The sequence below is a fragment of the Carassius carassius genome, chromosome 19 (genome assembly GCF_963082965.1).
Source record: "Carassius carassius chromosome 19, fCarCar2.1, whole genome shotgun sequence".
Classification (NCBI taxonomy): domain Eukaryota; kingdom Metazoa; phylum Chordata; class Actinopteri; order Cypriniformes; family Cyprinidae; genus Carassius; species Carassius carassius.
In genome coordinates, this window is record NC_081773.1 from 26,371,346 (window position 1) to 26,385,117 (window position 13,772).

General features: G+C 35.5%; 1 protein-coding gene across 1 annotated transcript in view; it reads left to right on the forward strand.

Moving 5' to 3' along the window:
- The first annotated feature begins 220 nt into the window (after positions 1-220).
- Positions 221-13,772, forward strand: part of LOC132095481 (protein ITPRID2-like) — a 46,514-nt gene continuing 32,962 nt past the window's right edge. The window contains exon 1 of the mRNA XM_059500528.1: positions 221-359. The gene's annotated coding sequence lies outside the window, so the exon portion shown is untranslated. The remainder of the gene's footprint in view (positions 360-13,772) is intronic.

The window sequence follows — 13,772 nt, forward strand, 5'->3', positions numbered from 1 at the left end:
TTTCACGTTCAGTTGAATGTATTTTGTTTTTGTAAACTGTAAAATTGACTAGATCTTTCTGAGTGAAAATTGCCATTCCCCCCCCCCCAGTGTAATACGCAGACTTCACAGTGCAGATGTCAAGTGTGACAGCTCAGTTTTGGATCAGGTAGGAATGGTGCACTGCTTATCATCTTCCAGCAGGTTTCAGGCCAGGCATATTTTTGGGCTCCGTCTCGCCCATGTTGTTACTTTTCACTCTTTTTTCCGGAAGCGGAAGCATTGTACTTGAAGTTTTGGAATAGTTTTGGCAGATGATTCAGTGCACTAGATACTTTCTAACTATCCGCGTGCGATCATCATCACGTCCCGTTGAGATGGTAAGATGTGTTTTTCTGTTATTTCTCTAGTGTTTGTTTTTAATCTTGCGCGCTCTCCTGTATTTGCTGCTGAATTTAAGTTGTTTTACACGCAGATGTTCACTGAAAGACAGACATTTAAGCGGTCTTGCTAGTTTAATGCGTAATATGGCGTTTCAGCACGCTCGCGTTCATTTCTAAAGTTTATTTACAGTCTAATGCAGTTGTTTTGCATGCGCGTGTGATTGAAACGGTATATTAGTATTCATATTTTGGAAAAGCAAAGTAAAGGGAACTTTTGCGCTGTAATGAATGGGCTGTACGGTTCGGTGAACAGTTTTGCAACTAATCGGATGACGTTACAATGATTTCCCCATATCTTTTCTTGAATGCCTCCTTTGGTTGACACTGATGATCATGGATATGTTAGTGGGTCATGTCCGTGTCACCTGCTGCACCCTCCTGCTTATGTCTGGAAAGCGACCAGCTGTTGAGTTTATGGCCTCTTTAGATACTCCTTAATTGCTGGAGTTTTTGTTATGTTTATAGGAATGATAATTACATGCTATTCAAAGATGGTGATATCTCTCTTTTTGCATTCTTGATCCATTGCTAATCAGGTTAGATGACTAGAAGAAAATATGAACTCATTTAGGGCCACTCAAAGCTCTCATCTGAAGTGTTTTTGGATTTGTGATTGTTTTACGTTATGTTGACGAATGTTTTTTTTTTTTTTTTTGGAAAATGTATTTTATTTGATGCTTTGTGCTGTTAAAACGCGTTTTTTGTTGTTGTTGTTGTTTTGATTAGTGATTCTCAAACTTTTTATGAAGGTGGACCAACTGAACAGTAAAAACATCTAGAACAGTTAATTTTTAAATAATGTAAAAATAAGTTTGTAAAATACATTATTGAATGAAAATAGTCTTACTTTTACGAATGCATAATGTTGCTGGAAGTTGGATCCAACATTTTCGTACACTGACATATAACTGTCAGTTATGTTAATTAAGTGAGACAACTAAAGCACTTGATCATTAATTATTTTTGACCAGTTATTTATTGTTATGAGGTAATCACTTGATTCATTAAATGTTGGTGCTCCCTATCAACTTTAATTATGTTATGTAAATTACTGTTCAAAAGTTTGCAGTCAGTACATTTATTCAGCAGTGATGCATTAAATTTACCAAAAGTGACAGTAAAAAATGAACACTGAAGACTGGAGTAATGATGCTGAAAATTCAGCTTTGTCATCACTGAAATAAATTACATTTGAAAATATATTAAAATAGAAAACATTTATTTTAAATTATATTAATATTTGACTTACAATTTTTACTGTATTTTTTGACAAATAAACAGCCTTGGTGGACAAAGACTTATTTCAAAAAGTACATTTTTACTGACTGTAATATAAGGCAAGCTTTAGAGCATACTATCACGTCATACAATTGTGTCTTTTACAGACTGCTCTGACGCATAGTTACACGCACACTGTCACTGTAAACTGGCATGTCAATCATCTTGTCACAGTTAACATCCTTAACATTTCATTTAACTTCCTACCGTTAAGAATATGAGACAGATAATCTGTGAAAAAATCAAGCTCCTCTGGCTCCTCCCAGTGGTCCTATTGCCATTTGCAGAAATTCATCCGCTCCCGGTAAGAAACAACCAATCAGAGCTGCGGTCCGTAACTTTTTTTGTATTCAAGATTTACAGAATGTTTATAATAAGCGAGTACACCATGAATCCATTTTCCAAACCGTGTTTTTAGCCTGTCCTGAATCACTAGGGTACATCTATAATAAGTGTTTATATTCGGACTATTTTAGATTGCTTCGGGGGTACCGCGGCGGAGTAACCCGGTACCTTTGTGATTCTTCATAGACATAAACAGAGAGAAGTAGCTCCGGCTACAATGTTCTTCCGCAAGACGCAAGCAGTTCTGTTTATTAACCGCTAGAGCGTCAAAAGTTACCGACTGCAGCTTTAATTGGCAAATGGATGTTTATAAAAGTTCAAATTGTTGTTCTAGATGCAATATCCTAACACAGATAACATTAAATAAAAAATGAACAGGTTAAATGTTTAGTAATTATTAGTAACTCAAACCCCTTTATCTAAACCTTTCTACCTAACCATTGGTCACTCACATCTGCCATGTTTGTAGTTAAAAAAAAATTGTTAGTGTTTGTATTTCTGAACCAAATCATTCGTCAAAGTGCAATGGATTGTAGGTAGTATTAACCATCAGTGTGTGCACGGATCCCCAAGTTGTTTAATGGTAATGTCAACCTGAAATATTAGCATATTGCCCGCCTATTTGTTGGTCTTTTCTCGTTGGTCTGAATGAAAATGCAAATTCATTCTTTACCCCTAGTTATAAAATAACGGTCTCTCTGGTAACGGTGTACATTAAGCAGCACTGCGCTCACAAACGCTGCTTCATCAGGCATGATGAAATTAAAATGAGAACAATCTGACCAATCACCACAGATTAGCATTACGCAAAGGAGGTGTTTGGAAAAATGAATCATCGAGTGAATCGTTTGGGAGTTGTTGAGCAATTAAAAATAAATGAATATTAAAATACAATGAAAGTTTTTTTTTTTTCACCTTGAATGCATGTCAACCTGTTATTGAGGACTTCCCAAACCAAAATATGAACCTTTTATTACCCATAATAGGAGCACTTTAAGATACTCATTCAAGGACCACTAGTGCCTCACTAACAGCAGTTTGACATGTATTTATTTTTAAACTGAAGCTTTAGTGCTTTTAACCATTGCCAGGACTTCCTAGTTATGTTTAGTGGCTCTCTAGTCTCCTTAAAAGTTCATTCCACTCTCTCATGTTCGTGACTTTAATGTGAATATTAAAAGTAGGGCAGTTCTGTTCTATGCAAACATAAAAGCAGGAGTGCTGTCTTCTGGGTGTCTTCAGATAACATTGGTCAGGTGTAAACACAGCTGACGTGTGTGTGTGTGTGTGTGTGTGTGTATGTGTGTGTAAAAGAGTGTGTTTGAGCAAACAAGAGATACTGATGTGTATTTGCAGAGATAACACGGTTGAATCCGTGTTGTCGCATGATTCACTGCATTCCTGCCACATGGAGAGACCATGTAAACAAATTTTTAAAGGAAAAGTTCATCCAAAAGAAAAAAAAACATACTCACCACTGTAGATTTACAATTATAGGGATAGCCTGAAATTGAAGCCGTCATTCACTGGAAGAGCTCTGAAATCTCATTTGTGGTTCTGTTACTCAAACTCACTGCATTGCAATTAGTAACATTTCCATTTTTTGTGTTAACAGGTCTCAAGTTGCTTCTCGTGGAATATGTGTCACGTTAACTAAACAAAAGGTGCGGCTCTGTTTTCTTAGCAAAGTACTGTTATTTACAGTGGGAAGTTAGATTATATTAAAGTGAACAATTTCCATTTTGAAATGGTCACTGCAACTATATTGCATTTCTTTCCCAGGTCTAGATGCCATCTAGTTTAGTTTGGCATAATGCCTGTTGTTTCAGATCCAAGGAACAATTTACAGCCATCAGCTGTAATTTTCCCATATTAGACATGCAAAACTGTTGTTATGCGCCGACTGCTGATGCTGCTTTACCTTTACATGATGAAGAAGGGAGTCTGTAACACAGAACGAAGCATATGAGAAGGTTTTCTGGTGCATTTTAGCAGCCGTCTGTCTCATGCGTTGCTTCACTTAAGAGAGCTATCTTACAAATAGTAAATGAGTCCTAAATGGTTTGTTTTTCTGCCCTTTGCATAAAAACAAATCAATATGAATGCTATCGAGGGCTTTGTCCGCAGGAAATTAATTCAGCTAGGGGCCTGAAACAGACCCGGCTTATTGAAACCTCAAGAGAAAGGCTTCAAAGATACATGAGGGAAATGACACTGTTGTGTTGTACAGTTTACATCACTCACTCAATAGTTGTTAGTAAGATGAGGGTTTGGTGAATAATTCATAAACCCAAATGGTATGACTACAACAGAATTTTTTTTCTTTTTGGATGTATTGAAATTGAAAGTTTGACAAGGTTTTTGTTTAAAGGCCAGTCTGTCATAAGTCATGATTTGCCACTTATGTTATTTCTAGTCAAATGTAGAAGGAGTGATATTCCTGTTTTGGTTAATTTTGCTATTCATATTTGAATGCTGTATATTGAGGCTACCATACAGAAGTATGAGGGCAAAACAAATCCTATCTTTATTCAGCAAGGATGCATTAAATTGCTCAGAATTGACAGTTAATACATTTATGATGTTCCAAAAGATTTTTATTTCAACTAAATGATATTTCTTTGAACTTTCTATTCATTAAAGACCCTGAAAAAAAGTATTATGGTTTCCACAAAAATATTAGGCTGTGAATGTTTCCAATATTATTAATAAAAAGGTAACACTTTACAATAAGATTACATTAGTTGTTGTTAGTTAATGTATTATCTAACCTGAACAAGCAATGAACAGTACATTTATTAGAGTATTTACTAATCTTTGTTAGTTTTAGTGAATGAAGATACAGTCATTCATTGTTAGGTCGTGTTAATTCACAGTGCACGACTAACTAATGTTAAGCACAACTTTTGATTTTAATAATGTATTAGTAGATGTTGAAATTAACATTAAGATTAATAAATGCTGTAGAAGTATTATGCATTCTTAGTTCACGATAACTAAAGTAGTTGACTAATATTAACTAATGAAACTTATTGTAAAGTGTAACCAATAGAAATGATCAAAAATGTTTCTTAAGCACCTTTCTGAAGGATCATGTGACACTGAAGACTGGAGTAATGATGCTGATAATGTAACTGTCCATCAAAGGGAAAAAACAAACAAACATATTAAAGTTCATAATTGCAGCGCTGCTTTGTTAACAGCATAAACCTTGGAAACGCTTTAATCGCCACCTGCTGCAGAGAGTGAATCTGCATCTTATTCAGCTCGTCTGCCATTTCTGTTTCATGCAGATATTTTTTATGTGTAGTTTCACAAAACTAAAGTCAAACCATTCTGTTTTTGCTTTAAATTTAGAAATTCTACAATCTAATTTGGATTAAAAACTGTTCATGTTGTATGCAGCATCTTTGTTTGAATCATGATTAAAATGCAGTGGTTGCCTCCAATTCTAAATGGAAAGAGCACAGACAAAGCCTTATTTTGTTTATATGAAGATATTTATTTTATTTGTATTATTTATTTGATTTGGGGCTTGTTTAAATTTCAATTTAGTTTTCTTATTTACATTTAAATTTTGTTTAAATTTTTCCATTTAGCAAACTCTTTTATCCAAAGTGACTTACGAATGAGGACAAAAGAAGCAATCAAATCCAACAAAAGAGCAATAATATGCAAGTGCCATGTTAGTATATTATTATAGTGTTATATTTCAATTTCACAAAGGAACATGCAGCATTTTGTCCAAGTAATAATAAAAGGAATGAATGAAATGATTAGAATCGTGAAATCAAAATTGTGAATCAAATCGTGAGTTGAGTGAATCATTACGTCCCTATAAATAATTATAACCAAATTAAAAATGCGTAGTGTAACAATGATTTGAAGTGTGGTAATATATTAGCTGTGGATTACAATTATTCTTGAGATTATAATGCACAGATCAAGGCATAATTAGTGCATTAAAAGTACTTTTATAATGCATTACACATAAAGGCTTTACATAAAGTGTTACTAAAATACTCTTTGCCTACCCCAAAAAGTGGTGGTTTATCTGCCAAGTGTTAATCATATCAACTTTTAGTAGTGTATGTACTGTATGTCCTCAGAGCTAGCCTAAGACACTTAACTCACAGTTTTCTAAATTTTTTAGATGACAGTGATCCTGACAGTTGAGACATTTCAGGAAAATGAGAGCTAGTTTACATGGTCTTAAAAGCTTTTAGCCCTTAGGGTAGTGCTTGCTAAAGCAAAACAGAGCATTTTATACCTCCTTTACTGTGGGAAAATAAGAGTAAAGCTTATTGCTTTTAAATGTGATTATATTAAAGGGATAGTTTATCCAAAAAAAAAAGGAAATTCTCTCACTATTTACTCAACCTCTTTGTCATTCAAAACCTGTATGACTTAACTTCTTTGAAATGTATACAAGAAATGTTTGGAACACATTTTATATTGTAAGTAAGATGACAGTCAATGGAGCTCAGTTTTGTGTGGACACAACTGATGACAGAATTTCATTCATGTGTAAACATTCCCATTAATGTAATTTAGGGCTGTAACAAATGATTATTTTGATAATCGATTAATCTAATAATTAGTATGATTATTCGACGATTAATTCACTGATTAATCAATAGACTTTGATTGATTATTCAGCCTTTGCAATTAGTTAAAATATTAAGTTATATATATTCTAACAAACAAATAAACAAATAATCACTTGAGCTTTTGAAAATCATATTATTACAATTATTATACAATTAATTATACAAATAAATGTATTTGGCACAAAATGAGATGACAAAGAAACTCTCTCATTCACCATTTAGTTAGCCATATGAAAAAGTCATTGAATGACATCATTCTGACTGACATCTTTTGTAAGTCATATGGATATGAAACAAAATAGAGGTAAATGATGACGAGACGCTTTATTTTGGATAAACTATTTTATTCAAGTTCAACCTTCACAACATAATCTCTCTTAAAATACCTTATAGGTTAATGATAATCAAAACAGTCCTGAGCTAGATCAAGTTTTATTCTCTGCAAACCAAACTTTCACTTTAATTAAATAATATAAAAAAAAAAAAATCATTAGCTAGCTCTACACTGGAGAGCTGCTTTATAACAGAAAATCAGGTTGTAATTCTAACTGAAAGCGACACTGACTCTTTTTTTTTTATGTTTAATACTGTATTAATTCTGTATTCTTATGTTTAATACTGTATTTAAGCTGATTGATATAAGGCTATCTATTGTATAAATTACTATATAACTAAACGTGACTTAACTGGCATACCCAACTGCAGAGTTTGTGCAAACATCCACTTATATTTTATACTGCTGCTTTCACACCACGGTCAGTTTTTGTTTTATTCATTATTGAGAGGAAAGCGTGCAGCATATGTTTATATAATCTTCCAAACGCCGCTCAGGAGCTTCAGGGTCAGTTCTGCGTTTGCTCTGAAGTGCTGTCTTCTTCTCTTGAATTGCATCTAGGTGGGCTAAATTACAGTCTTTCACTACATCGCCACACTGGTCAAACCGTGTTATTGCAGCCTCTTACATTACGTCATATGAGATCAAACGACTTCCCCATAACAAAAATATTTGTCGACAATTTTTTGTTGACATTGTCGATAATGTCGACTAATTGTTTCAGCCATAATGTAATTAAGAAACACCAAATAGTTACGTTTATTAATAATAAAAATGCCAAGGATTATTTTTTATTAGTAGATGTTGAAATTAACATTAGTTTATTAGCCTAACTGTGGATCGTTTATTGTCAACAAACAAATGAATATAGAACAGCATTCGCAAGTATTTATCTACTAGGGCTGTGCAAAAATAGAATGGAATTTTCATGCGCATCTCATCAGTAAAGATGCTCCTGTAATTAGAAGTATATCTCCAGCACGTGCGTTCAGATCAGGGTTGCCAGGTTTTCACAACAAATCCTGTCCAGTTGCTTCTCAAAACTAGTCCAAAACTATCCCAATCGCGTTTCCAGGAGGTTCCCCCAAAAATTGCTTCCCGGGGCTAAAATATACGTTTTTTGGCAGGGTTGCCTTGGTAAAATTCGCATTTTAGGGGCTCAATATCACATTATTGGTATTGTCGCTTTGACCCGCGGACATGAAAACAACTGCAGATTTGGCAACACGGGTTGCTTATACTTATATTTTAACCCCCGGGAAGCATTATTTTGGGGAACCTCCTGGAAACGCCAATGGGCTAGTTTTGGACTAGTTTTGAGAAGCAACTGGGCAGGATTTGTTGTGAAAACCTGGCAACCTTGATCTGAACGCACGTGCTGGAGATATACTTCTAATTACAGGAGCATCTTTATTGATGAGATGCGCATTCAATTTTTTGCACAGCCCTATTATCTACAGTTTCCAGTGACGTTAAAAATTACTCCTCTAATCATGATTTAAAGTTTTATAATGACATTTAAGCTTTGACATTTGTTTTTTTGTTTTTTTTCTCCCTTTCAAAGCTTGAAATTCATGTGAAAAAGCTGCCATTAAATATTCATTACTTGTACTTCTGGCAGTGCTCTAGGCGATTCTGCGTGGAGCATCTAAGAGTAGCTGGAACGAAAAGCAGTGCGCTCATAAATCCATCAGGACCATGTGTTGAGATGTTTACAGTGCTGTTCTGAAGAAGCGTGGTAGTCTGATGGATCTCGCATTGGTTTATTTCATCAACTCCCTCCTATTGCTTTCCATATTTCTTTCATAATCAGATCCTTAGCCAAGGTCTAGTTCCCTGGGATTCCAGCCAGCCCTCCTCTGGGTCCCATGTCAGTGCTATTCATCACAAGGGTGTGTGTGTGCGTGATTGTAATGCTATGAAAAAATAAAACATTATTATTACTCACTTAAGCTTGACTCTGTGAGGTGCTGGGAGTCAGAGATTTCTGCTGAAAGGTATGAAATCGGAGCCGCACCTGTTTCTGACTGAATCTCAGTGTCTGTTGTGCTAGCATGCTAACGGTAACATCCTGGGTGCTCCATATGTTTGTTTCACACTGCGGAAATTGAAACCCTGGGAACCACTGACCTTGTTCAGGCTAATGATTAAACGGTTTTATCATAATGCTGGTACATGGTGTGTCTCTGTGGCTGGAACAGGCAGGCAATGAGGAGGCCCGGGCTTGTATAATCAGTTTTTTTGTACGTTGCTTTTCTATTCTGCCTTTTTGGGTCATTGTAGTGCTACAGATCTGATACAGCATGTATAACGTTATACCTAAATCTATTTACTGTCACTTTTGATCCGTTTAATGCATCCTTTCTGAAAAAAAGAAAAAAAAACCGATAAAATAAAAAGAAATACTAAAATAAAATCTTTTGAATTATACAATCAGTTATTGTTGAAGTAGGCTACTAAACAAATCATTAAGGTACCTCAACTGTTAAGAAACAATGTCGTTTGGCTTCATTTTTGCTATAAGTGGCATGATGGCAGTGGTTCGCACACCTTGAGGTATGTTATTTAAGGTCTAAGATAATTGAACTAACTTCACTACATTACAAGCACTGTGTTGATTGTGTAGGTTACGTTAGGTTATTATTAGGTTACATCATCAGCTCTCCAAACGCAGATGACGTCCCACATCTCCCCATCTCATTTCTTGGGTGGTAGAGTAGCTGTGACAGAATGTCCTGTTGCTTTTGCCACTTGTAAAGTATTAAGATCTGTCAAATGTTTTGTTTGACCTTGTGCGTTACCCTGGCACCCCCTTCTCTCTTGTACAGTACCCTTGCTGGCTTTCAAGCTCCAGGACACAGTGTCTGGAATACAAAGTGTGCCATAAAATACACATGGATAAAAATAAAAAACGGTGTGAAGCAAGGCTGAGGAACGCAAATCAGTGTTTTTATCTGCCTCTTGCAATTAGAAACATATTTAGCATTAAACTAACTGGAAAATGAGAAGGCCCAGATGGACTCGGTGTGCTCACATTTTCTGCACTGATTTAAGGGGAATAGTTATAATAGCAATCTTAAAATGAGTGGGCTTTTGATGTTGACATTAAAATGTTGGTCCATCTGTTGCTTAGAAGCTAGACAACTTAGGCAGATGCCTAATTTATTAGAACATACAAAGCTATGCAAGGTAAAATAAATGTTTATAAACCATTCCTTTTGTTTACCTGTGCATCATAAACAGTTATGCTCATTTGTTGGGTCGCCACTTGATTTCGAAAGTATAATGGAACTTTGAAGCAAAAACAGTTAAGTATGGCTGTAATAACACATGCAATAACTGCATGATATGATTTTTGCTTTTGTCTGCTTACACTGTAAAAAAACTGTTATGAATTTGCGTGTAATTATAAAGGAAAGAATCCCCCCACCCCCCACAAAAAAGCAATATTGCAGTATATGAAAAAAATTTAAACAGTTAAATATTAACTAGTAAGCTATTCCATCAACATTTACTTTTAGCCTAATGTGGGCTAATGCAAGATTGTTTTCTTGCCCCGAAAAAACATTTTGAAATATATTTTGTTAATTAAATATTTTACATATATTATCTTTCTATTTAAAAAATATAGTTAATTGTGCTTCACCATTTACAACACACATTATGTGTGTGTGTGTGCGTGTGTGTGTGCGTGCCTGTGCGCCAGAGAAACTTCCAGCTGTTCTGCTTCTTGACACACTGAGTTTGATAGTGTCTGAAATTGTCACAATCCTTCTTCTCACTTGCTGTCAAAGAAATGTAAGCAGAGAGGGGGAATTACCCAAAATGCCATTAAAGTAAGTTCTGTGTCAGGTGTTCAAAACAAAAGCTTGTCACATTCTCAGAGGAGATTAATTTTTGGACTTTAGCCCTCGGGTGAACACTTGCATAACAGAGATGTTCTGAAGCATTTTCCCTTGATCTTTTTTTAAGCTGAAAGCAGCGAGGCAGTTTTAGGTTTAGGTCTGTTCTACGTATTTCCTGTCTGCGGTGCACAAGTGACACATACAATTTGGTGCCCATATCAACATGTTGTGGTATTCACACGGCATGTGAAAGACCAGAAACATACTCTATGCAACTACTGAAATGTTCTCTGTGCAATGTAATGTTCTTATCCTAAAAATTACATTTGAGTTTCAGCAACTACCTCATTATACACATCGTATTACGATTTAGAATATTGTGATACATCAGTGACATAATTGGATTGAGATTAACATTGGGCCAGAAGTGTGGGAGAGAGTGTGAATCTGTGGTATCACTTTAAATCTCTCTCACTCTTTTTAATGCACATCTTGTCAGTAAAGCCGGTTCTGTAATCAGTGGTAAATCTCCATCACCTGCGTGCTTTCACATTTACTACACAGAGCCGTTATTCACTGACAAGCTGCGTAAAAGCACAAAAATGTTTTGTGCATATTGTCAATGAACAACTGCTCTGTGTAGTATATGCTACTCCATGAAAAAAATCACATACGATTTGTCGTGCAGCCCTAGTTAGCTTCACTTTTGGCCAGTATTACAGTATTATAGAAGTCTGTGATGCACAATTTTTCATACCAATAATTGATCTGTAAAATTGATCAAAACAATAAATTATACAATAAAAATACATTATAAAAGTATCCTGACGTATTGGTGCCTTATTCTAAAAGCACTTGTGATGTAGTGATATATGAACATTATGTGTTTAAAAATCCTGAGCTAGAGGAATATAGGGTTGTTTTGCTTTTGGCGTACCACAGGGCTCTATATTTAACCCTAAAATTTTGTCAACAGCAGCACATTCACACCCATGGGATTCATGGTACAGCTACAGAATAACCTTTTCTTTATTAGATGCTGTGGTCTCTAAAACAATATCACAATGGAGGACTTTCGTCAGAATGCCATGTTATTTCACAGGTTAGAGCCAATACCAAAGGTCATTAAGGGTGGCAGTTTACCAAGACACTGGTGCTGGTTTCTACTGGATATTGTGTTTCTAAATTTGGAAGAAAACATTACAGGTGTGGTTCAAAAAGAGCAGCTTGCTGGGTAAGGCTTATCTTGTTCTGCTTTGAAGCCCATGACATCACTGCATGGATGCAAGATAACATTACTTTCAGATCTCTGGTCATTCTTTCTTAAAACTAGTTGTGTTTTCCTCACTGGGATATTGTTTTAGCTGTAGATGTCTGTAAAATGATTAAGCTCCTTTTGACTATGTATGATGAAATATATTTTTAACATTTGGGCATTTGCTATGTCTGGAAACTATCATTTCAACAAAAATGGCCAACCATTTCAAATAGCTGCTAATCAAGGCATGCCCCCCCCCACAATATTTAATAATATTTACTAGTTTGTCCATCCAATGGACATGGTGATAAATTGTTTATTATTTTTGCAATTCTGTTTGATGCTAGTAGCACATACATTATATTCTCCTCCTTCATGTATAACTCAGAATCACTAATACTTAATCTGTCTTGAACTTTCATGCTTATGAGACAAGGAATGATCTTGAAACTAGTCTGACTTTTTAAAGCATAATAAAATCTTATGACATTGTGATATCCTAAATATCCAAAAGTATGTGTTTAAATATATATTTCCAGTGAGTTCATCCTGATTATATTAAATAAATTGCCTGGTTCTTCTGAGAATCAACCTGTTTGGACCGGATATGGTATTAAATCACTAGGTCTCTGTGTAAGCATGATGCATTAACTGTGGGATGTTTCTTAGGATGGGCTTTGATGTTCTGTTGTTTGTGCCTTGTTTGTCTTGGAGCCCCAGTCCTGTTTTTGTTTGGGGCCTTGGGACGTGGGGACGGACACAACGAGCAACCGGTCAAATCTGGAGTGAGATGTGGGAACTGGGACGTACTCACTTCAACAGAAAGAGGTCATAGCGGGAGCATGTGTGGGGTGCATGCAGCGTTTTAAAAATAGTCCGCGTTTTCAGCCAAACAAGCTTTTGTTGACGGGTTTGAGAAGGATGATATCGACAGAGTGTTTATTCTGTGGAATTGAGGGGGTCACTGATTTTCCTCACAGCTCTGACATCCAGCTATTCATCACAGACTCTATTGGTTTACAATGTTTGAAGTGGTTAGTCTGCTTTAATGACAAAGGATCAGGGTTTAATCAGTTTTTTTTCTCTCATTTTAAAGTCTGTTCACTATTTATACATATATTGTCTTCTTCTTCCTATTATTATTATTATTATTATAAATGTATTGAATATTAAAAATGACAGTTTTTTGGTTTCCACAAAGCCATAATAAAAAGTGGTCTGAGATGTGGCAATGTACCAATATGGACCATGTGTACATATAGACTGCATTTTAAAGGTCCCGTTCTTCGTGTTCCCATGTTTTAAACTTTAGTTAGTGTGTAATGTTGTTGTTAGAGTATAAATAATATCTGTAAAATTCTAAAGCTCAAAGTTCAATGCCAAGCGAGATATTTTATATAACAGAATTCGCCTACATCGAACGACCCGTTTGGACTACATCCCTCTAGTTCCTGCAGGAATGACGTCACTAAAACAGTTTTTTGACTTATCTCCGCCCACATGAATACACAAAAAGGGGGCGTGGTCTTGGTGCACTCTGACGGAGAAGAGGAAGAGAGTTTCATCTCGGAGTCCAATCATCTTTGTTTGGGCTTCCCAGGGACGCTGTACGTAGAGATTAATGGTTACAATTTATGTTTAACTCTGTTCCCGAAAATTATAATCCACATTTAAAACTAT